This window comes from Ipomoea nil, unplaced genomic scaffold (genome assembly GCF_001879475.1).
Source record: "Ipomoea nil cultivar Tokyo-kokei standard unplaced genomic scaffold, Asagao_1.1 scaffold2779, whole genome shotgun sequence".
In the NCBI taxonomy this organism is placed as follows: Eukaryota; Viridiplantae; Streptophyta; class Magnoliopsida; order Solanales; family Convolvulaceae; genus Ipomoea; species Ipomoea nil.
The window spans coordinates 4,289,035-4,298,927 of record NW_017619207.1 but is presented as its reverse complement, the minus strand read 5'-3'; the positions used below and the strand labels follow the sequence as shown (position 1 = coordinate 4,298,927).

At 36.9% G+C, this 9,893-nt stretch overlaps 1 long non-coding RNA gene across 1 annotated transcript; it reads right to left on the bottom strand.

Annotated features, from left to right (window-relative positions):
* Positions 1–234: 234 nt before the first annotated feature.
* Positions 235–9,628, bottom strand: LOC109157241. The gene is made up of 2 exons (XR_002050196.1): positions 9,389–9,628; positions 235–664 (listed from the first exon to the last, which is right to left on the bottom strand). It is a non-coding gene; the product is annotated as an uncharacterized LOC109157241 (long non-coding RNA).
* Positions 9,629–9,893: the final 265 nt, after the last annotated feature.

The window sequence follows — 9,893 nt, the reverse complement described above, 5'->3', positions numbered from 1 at the left end:
GTGAAATTAGAATGATTACCAATATTATTGTTTGGTAATGTATAATCCTATAATAGAAATAAAGGTTTTTAAAATACCAAGAAAAAAAATAAAAAAAAATCAAGACAATTTATTCGAATATAAAGACATCCAAAGCACCAATATGAACAAAAAAAATAAAAATAAAAAATAAAAACAAAAATCTAAAAACACTAATTCAAACTTAAAAATCAAATTACCAATTAGGAGGGAATATAATATAATAAAACCTTTATTTTATTAGGGAATGGATTTTCTAATTAAGGGGATAATCAAATTTCATAGTAGTATTTAAAAAACCTGTCAACCAATCAATAACAATGACTTTGATTCCCATTCCTAATAACTAAACCCATGAACCAAACACACCCTTAGATTCCACACAACTAACACAAGTAATTGCTTCTTTACCAATGTTTTACATATCACACAATCAAGAGAATACTCTAATTAAGACGGATGGGAGTATATAGAAACTCTGATCTTTTCCTTGGCATCTAGAAATTTACACGTAACAAATCATACATGATTTGCAGAATCCATACTGCTAGAGAAGGAGATTGGTCAACCGAGCCACCTCTGGATTCTAGTTCGGCCACCAATCAGGTTTCTTTACAAGGATCTGATTATACTCTGGCCTTGAAGTCTGAGAACATATTGAGATAAATAATTTGCAGTGAGTGATCAATGTAACACAGAATGCTTATGCCTCCCTAGATATTACAATTTATGTATGAGTAACAATATTGCATTAACAATAAAATCACAAAAGGGAACAGTATCAGCATGTTATAGGGAATTGATTTTGATTGTTATAAGTAATAATAAAAAATAATAAAAAATAAAAATTGCTGTTTTTTTTACAAGTTGAAGGGATTTGATTTCTTAGGCAGAAAGAGTTGAAACTCCTACATTAATAGGAACAAGAAGAATAAGATATACACAAAGAAAGATATAATATTTGCAAGATTCAAAAATCCAATAGGATTATGGGATCCTGTAGAGTTCTGAAGCTGTCTTGCGTTTTCCTTAATATGCTCTACTATTTCCTTCCAGCACAAAACAAACCAAATAGGAGCTATGTATCATATCTTAAATGAAATCCCAAACTAGAGGAGTATCCTTTGCAGATGAGGGCAGAAACTACTTGATTACACATAAAAAATGAACTACAACTACCAGTACCACTTAACAAGTCACAGTCTTGCACAGCAAATGATCACTAAAATTCTTCCTCTATTTCATAATCACCAAAACTGCTGCCTGAGTTAATTTCCCATGAAGAGGTAAGATGAAGCATATATATATATATTGGTGAGCAGTCTGGCCATTGATGATCTTTGAGGGAATCTGATACACACCAAGGACCACATGGACAAGAGCACTAGATAGTAACTCCCGGTGTTCCAGATAAAGATCAACATTACAGAAGCAAAGCAAATGGGAATGGAAGGAAATAATCAAGAGGTGCGATTTGTGAACGGGATGAGCTTTAATTCAGGGACGGAATAATGAATCAGTTTGTAATCTATGATTGATAACTTATTTAATAGATTATAAATATGGGCTTCTTCCTTCAGAAGGGGCATCGAGATATTGGTGAAATATTCATCTAGCTAATGAGGGGCATGTCCTAGAACTTGCTGGAGGATACCATTTTGGCATATTGGGACAAGTATTCGTGTTTGGTTGTATATAATATTCCCCAGAAGTCTATGTCTATGTAGTAATTCCTAGTGGTTGTATTATATCAAGACTAGTACTCTCTCTCTCTCTCTCTCTCTCTATATATATATATATATATATATATATTGCATGCACAACTTGGAATATATAACATTGGAACACATTCCTTCTACATTAACTCTTGTCACTTCTCTCTCATCTATCTAACTCATCTGGTATCAGTTTTTGATTTTGTCGATCCATGGCAACCCCTGTGGGCAAACCTTCCTTGCAATCGATCCTTCTTCTAGTAGGACTGTCAGTGATCTTCGACTGCTCCGACCAATTCCCTACAACAAGCACACCACTTTATCTCAATCAAATTAACCACTAAGAATTATTTGTTCTGGTGGGCTCAACTGGTTCCCTTCCTGCACCGTCACGGCCTTTTAGGATATGTTGATGGTGAGTTCTGATTGAGGAGCTTCCTCAAGCAGGGCGTCCAATCTCCCTGGACAACCAGAACTTGTATACTCCCTTGGTCTCATTTTATATGTCTAGTTCGGTTAACGAGGGAAGTTATTTTTAATTCAATTTTTCATAATATTAAGTTTAGTATTAGTATATAAAATATATAAAATTTATATATTTAGAAACTACATTAAAAGTAGTATTAAACACAAAAAATCAATTTTAAAAATAATTAAAAAATTACTAAAGAAAATAAACAAATAAGAAAGATATGATTTGAACAATGAATAGTAAATAGGAAAGGTAAAATGAGACAGAGAGAGTATTTTCCGAGGGCTGCAACTTGATTATCGCAACATGATTATCTTTTCTCACCAACAAGGGTTCTCCGATAACCATTGATGAAATTTATGATCTTTTGGCTACACATCAATTTATATGTGCAGATGACTCTCTTCCTCCTATGGTGAACGCACATGCTCCTACCGCCTTGGTTGCCCCGTTTGGAGGCCGGAGCTCTAATTCCCGTGGGGGTTTCGTGGCCAAGGTAATTGTGGCCATTGTGGTAGAGGGCAGTGTGGAAGAGGTTGGAACTCTTTGTTAATGTTTGAGGGAAAAAGCTTACTGTTTAACTCACTCACTGTATTTCTGATGATTCTATGAAGTCTGAGACTGTACAGTATATATAGGTACAAGGAAAGTTTGATAGCCACAAACTAACCCACTAGAATCTCTAACAAAACTCAAGACTCTAACACTCTTCACTGTGTTATCAGATTTGCTTGAGCTTTGGTCATTATACAATTTCTTGTTACAAACAGCCTTAGGCGCATGTCGCCTCCAGTTTGGATGCATATTTTGTTTCTCCGTTATCTCTAAATTGGTTCCCTGACACGGGTGCGACACATCATGTTACACCTGATATTGTCGAGTTGTCCAATGTTAGGACTATCATGGCACTGAGTCGTCGGTGACCGTACAGGTTTGACAATCTCCCATATTGGTTTGGCTTCAATTCCAACAAGTTCCCGTTGTTTGATGGTATGTAATGTCTTACACGTCCCTTAGCTTACTACCTTGTTATCTGTTCAACGCTTTGCAACTGATAATAATGTTTTCTTTGAGTTTCAACCTTTTTTTTCTTCACAACAAAGAAAACTCTTCTTAAGGGTGTAAGTACAGGACTACAGGGGGTCTATACACTATGGCGGTTACGTCTCCAATTGCTTTCTTTTCACCCAAAGTGTAGTCCCAAGTTTGGCACAATTGCTTGGGACATCCGCATCAACAAGTCATATGTCGTATTGTCCGAGATTGCCCTATTGCAGGCTCACTGTCCTTCGTTAATTCCTTTGTTGGTCTTGTCAGTTCAGGAAGTCTTCTCACTTTCCCTTAGTTAGAGTTAGTCTAGTTATAATGTTTTAGACCTTGTCTACACAGATATTTGGTGTCATGCTCCATATTTATCTAGTGATGGTTTTCGCCACTTTGTCATCTTTGTTGGCGATTTTTCTCGATTTTGTGGTACTACCCTATGAAAGCCAAGTATGACATTTATGTCATATTTACCAAGTTATGTGCTTGTGTTGAGCGTTTCTTTTCACGTCCAATTAAAGCAATCTAGTCTGATTTAGGTGGGGAGTATTGTAAACTCAATACTCTTGTTACCACCTTAGGAATTTCACATCGCCAATCTTGTGCTCACACACATGATCAAAACAGGAAATTCGAACGTCGACATCGTCTTATTGTAGAGATTGGTCTAAGTCTTCTTGCTCAAGGCTCTGTCTAGCACTATGCTTTTGAGACTGCAATCTATTTAATTAATCGCCTTCTGTCCGCTGCTCTTAATTTTAAGAGTCCATATAAACGATAGTTCGCTAGACTTTAGCTTTCTATGTGTTGTTGGGTGCTTTTGTTTCCCTTTATTGAGGCCTTATGATAAACACAAATTGGAGTTTGCTCAGCATCTTGTGTGTTTCTAGGATATCCTAATTCCTTTCAAGGGTATCATTGTCTAAACGGCTAAAGCTCAATAATGGGAAGATTGTTATTGCTCGATATGATCGGTTTTATGAGAATACTTTTCCTTTGGCCAAGAATTTATGTTCGCAGGATTGCAGTTCTGAGGCTTCTTCTACGGTTTTACTGTGGGCAGCTTATACAATGCGTCCAATGGCATCATCCTCAATCCCTGTTCAGTCTCCCTCATTAAATCAGGTTCAACCAACCACATGAAAGCTCCTTGCGAATGACTCATCGATAGACGATGGTGGCACAGCCTACTTCGCCAAGCACAGAACATGGAACCCTGCCACTGCCTTCCTCACCTAAGCACACTTCGATTGAGTTGCTTTGTTCACCATCCATTCCCGATGCATCACCCATGATGCCGACAACGGAACCAATTGATATGGACCAACCAGGCTCACGTCACATGCAAAGGAGTTCTGAATGAGAAAAAAGATAGAGAAGAAAAATTGGGATTTTTTGTTGAGATCCCAAACTCCCTGTTTTTTTAAAAATTTCTGCTTGTTTATTATTGATTGAAGATGACCTTTATATAGGCTAATATAATGACTTCTAATCTGACTGAGACTAAGCTAACTATCTATGAGTTCTAGTCTAACTAAACTATTCTATTATAACAAAAAAATAGGATTATGTCAAAAATAGGATTCTGTCAATTGCTCTTTCTTTCCAAATTTAGCTTTCATTGTGTTGGTCTACCTCGGCAGCAGTACCCCCTTCCCCCAGAATGCATCACTCAGTTCCCTGCCTCTTTACTCCATCAGAATCAAGTATACGGAAAAGATATGCCCAAGTTGAATGATTTAGCAATCTAAACGCCATTACTAAAATTTTGAACATGTTGTGTCCCAAGTCCCAACTCCAGCTCTACTGCTCTACTAATGCAGAAATCATCAAATAAATTCACAGATTAATCTCCTAATCATGATTGCCTTCCCTCATCTCCTAAAGCCAGGCTCCCTTATCAGTTTCAATTATATATTACTTGCAATATTGTCAAAACATATATTCCATAAATGAATCTCCATAGCATTTCCTCAACCTAGCTCCAACCTACTTTGTGTGATAGGTTTTCATTCAAGAGAGAGATTACGAGAGATCCAAAAAGGCAAAAGAAAAATAAAGGGAGTTACAATTCCAGTTGAGTAAACTTTGACATATTTCCTAGTGATTGGGTCCCCACATTAACCTTACCAAAAGTAATTAAGTTGATGGCAGATATGCAAATTATATGGAGCTAGGGGTTCAAATAGGCTAGGCCCCCTACCAAGGGACCTACGACATGACCTAGTTTGGACCTACCTTGGCCTAACCTATATAATAAAGAGGCCAGGCTTAAGCCTATTTAACTAATAGGCCTAGGTCTATATGTTTAAAGCCTAGCCTATAGGCCAACAGGTCTGGCCTATATATATATATATATATATATATGTGTGTGTGTGTGTGTGTGTGTGTGAGAGAGAGAAACATTATTATATATTTCACTTTAACTTAATATATTTTTATATTTACAAAACGAAACCAACTATATATATTAAACCCTAAAACCTAAATCCCCAATTTTCAATTCCCAGGCTTTCTTGTCTCTCCTTGTTTCCCTCCTAGCGGAGTAGCAAACCCATCCTTGCATATTGCATAGCAGTAGTGGAAGCAGTGGAGTGAAACATTTGATTGATCAACAGTTGATCTTGAGTTTTTATCTTAAATTCGATTGTGGTTAAAGATACTTATTGTCACTACCTACACACTTGCTATGTCTTACGACTGCAACTGTTCGTCTATTATTGTTATATAAGGTTCAAAAAAATTTTTAACAAATTAGTAAGCCTTATAAAGTGTATACCGTGTAGATCTTAAATAGATTCTAAGCCTATTTGAAGCCTAAAATAGAGTATGGCAAATTTTACTATGAACCATGACCCATGTAGCAGTGTAGACCATGAAGTAGGTGCTTTAATTACATTTCAATTTCATTTGACAATATTGCTCTATTTTTTAGTTTCATTTTCCGCACACACTAATTTCATTATAGCAATACTAAAGTATCATTTCATTTCACAATATACATTATTGCATGAGCTCTATTTTCCATCTACACTAGTTTAATTATAGTAATGCTTAAGTATTATTTTAATTACACTTCAAGTTTATTTGACAATATATGTTAATGTACAGCTCTGAATTTTAGTTTCATTTTCCACACACACTAGTTTTATTATAGCAATACTAAAGTATCATTTTAATTATAGTATTATACTACAGTTTCATTTGACAATATAATTATTGAATGAACTCTGTTTTTTAGTTTCATTTTCCACACATACTAGCTTCATTATAACAACACTAAAGTATCATTTTAATTTTACTACAATTTTATTTGACGACCATGGTCCACTGTATAACAACTGAGAGTATCTTTAATGACCTACATATTAAATAGGCCTTTAAAAAGGCTTCAAGCCAGGCCAGGCCTATTGTAGGCTTAAGCTTGGGCTTAAAAAAGCCTACATACAGGCTCAAGCCTCATGTTCTCATAGTAAGCCCAGGCCTAATTTTCCAAAGTTTGGTCCGGCCTAACCTATTTCTATCTCTATTTGGAGCTAGAGGTGGGCTCAAAATTCTACAAAGTAGAACTTCTTACTCACCCATTGTTGAAAGTAGGATTTAGTAATTAAGAAGTGCAAAAGAACACTGAAATGCAAACATCGCACATATCTAGTCTGGTTTTACTCTTAAATTGGCTACATAATTTTCAATTGAAGAGAAGTTATAGACAAATCAAAAAAAAGAGTTAAAGAGAAGGGTTATACGTTGATGAATAACTAAGTGCTTAGCATAACTGATTTTCCAGGAAAATGATCATGAAAAGGACTTGATGGATGGCATACTGGGCCTGGGTCATATGGAACGGCCCAAGAAAGTAACTGGATCAAGGAAGCCCAAGAAGGATACCCAATACGGAGTAACATAGGAGTTTAATAAGGATTGGCTTAGCATTCATAATGTAATAGGGATTGGGCTCATTATCCTAATGCAGTAGGATTAGGGTTTATTATTCCTAATGTAACAATGACCCCAATAGGCAGTCTAGGATTTCTATTCATTATAGGGCTCTCAACCCAAAATATGTATAAATAGACAAGGACAAACAATTTCCACTATTCACAAGCAATATTTATCAATACAAAATACCTATATTCTCTCCATATATTCTTTCTATATTTTTCCTATATATTCGTTATTTTAACGGTGATATTAGCCCGCTATTAACTACCCAAAAGTCATAAAACCAACCGGACTAATCCCTCCAAATTCAAAGATGTAATAGAAATAGTTCATTTCTAGCCTGATGTGTAGACTGAAGGGCAGAATTCATAGATCAGAGTTAATTCCAGCAATGGTCCTCCGACTATTGCGATTTTCCAAAATTAGTCCTCGTCTTTTAATTTGGACGAAATAGACCCTTGACTATCAAATTTGTTCCAGCAATGGTCCTTCCGTTAAACATCAGTTTGGTTGGCGTTGAGTGGAGGGGTACAAATGTCATTTCCTTTATTGTTTTCTTCTCCGTATATGTCTCCAGAGATGTATTCTTCATTCCTTGAATTTTTCTTTCTATTGATTCTGCTTTCTTTTTCTCAAGTTTGGCACTACTGGGTTACCCAGCGATGTGATAATCGAAGCAGATGGCATGACCTTCCATCTTCACAAGGTTTGTGTTATTCCCCTCATTGATTCAATGAAACTTCCAGTATAGTGTATATATAGATAGACTCATGGAGTTCTTTATGTGTTTTTTGTCGGCTCAGTTTCCTTTGATGTCAAAAAATTGAAAGCTTCATGAATTGATAACAGAGCAGGAGGCAAAACCCAGTGGTGCTAGAGTCCAAAACCCATATGGCGACGGCGATGGCAACGGAGAGATAGAAGAAGAAGGTGTTGAGGAAGAAGGTGTGGAGGAGGATGGGAGGAGCTGCAATGTCACATCTCGCTCCCTAATTTTCCGGGCGATTACGAGACTGTCGAGGCCGCTGCCAAGTTCTGCTACGGCGTCAAGATTGACTTGTCGGCATCCAACGTGGCTCCGCTCCGGTGCACGGGCGAGTATCTGGAGATGACCGATGAATATTCCGAGGAAAATCTCATCTCGAAGACGGAGAGGTTTTTTTCACAGATTGTCCTCAACAGTATCAAGGACTCCATCAAAACACTCAACTCCTACGAGAAGCTCTTGCCGTTGGCGGAGACGCTCGGCACTGTCCATAGATGCATTGATACTATCGCGGCGAGAGCTTCCTTTGGAGATCTGTTGTTATTCGAATGGCCGATGAGCGACGGCGCTGCCAACCGGAAAGCGATTCTCAACCAACATTTGTGGGACGGCGTGGGAGCCAATACTCGCCGGAAAGGCACTTCTAGAGGCGACGCAACGGACACGTGATGCGAAGAGCTTGCATACCTAGGAAGAAGAAAGCAATAAATGAAATGACCCTTGCACCCCTCTACTTAACGCCAACTAAACTGATGTTTAACGGAAGGACCATTGTTGGAACAAATCTGATAGTCAGGGTCTATTTCGTCCAAATTAAAAAACGAGGATCAATTTTGAAAAATCGCAATAGTCCTCGACTATTGCGGGAATTAACTCCATAGATCATGACCACTGTTCTTTTCTAATAGACAATGGCACCATACAACAACACAGTCAAGCATGAATGGATCTGGAACTCTTGAAGCCTTTTCAAGGTTAAAAGATTGACAACAGATAAATAACTGCCTTCTGATTTCTAAATGAAATTTTTATGACAAATTCCTTTGTGCTCTCCCCATGTTTAACAGTTTAAGAAACATGCTATAGATTCTTGTCAACACAGTTCACATCCTATGATCCTAATATTCAATTATTGCAATTGAGAAGAATAAGATCACCTAATCTTCACAGCACAATTCAAACCCTAAACTACAGTTATTACAATTGAGAAGAAACAGGCTTTTTCTATATAGAGTTCTTGATGAATCCCTACAACAGGTTAGGATAAGTACAGATATTGATACCATATTTACACTACATCAATCAAGCTCACAGATCAAGCAAGTTCAGAGTACTGCTTAGATTTCAAATTTTGCACAATCAATGTGAAATGAAGTAATAACACGATTCATGCAACAAGTATCCCGAAATATAATCGAAATTAGATCTCACCAGATCCTTGAATATTATATAGGCGATGACGAAGAAGAGGACGAAAAGGATCTCGAACTCGGCGAAACGGACGAATGCAAATACTTTGTTCACCGCCCGAGTCAAGAGCGACGCCGACTCGTCCCTTCTTCCACCCCTCACATCACGCTTCGCCATCGATTCGCTTCCACTTTCCAGAGAGATAATCGCTTGTTCCAAAGGAGCCTTCGACGTCGGTCTAATGATATCAATGTTTTCGAATTTTTAAATTTTAATGTGGGAGGTGTATTGATATATTGATGTAAGGGGACATTTGGTTCACGGAATTTAGATTACCTTAAGAAATGTTAGATTGCTGGAAATGTTAGATTACTACAAATGTTAGATTACTACAAATGTTAGATTACTGTGTTTGATTTAAAACTAAGATATGTAAATAAGACAACGATAACTAAAATATGTAAATAAGACAACGATAATAAAATAAATTGATTAAAAAATACAAGCCCAACATTAGTAATAAGAT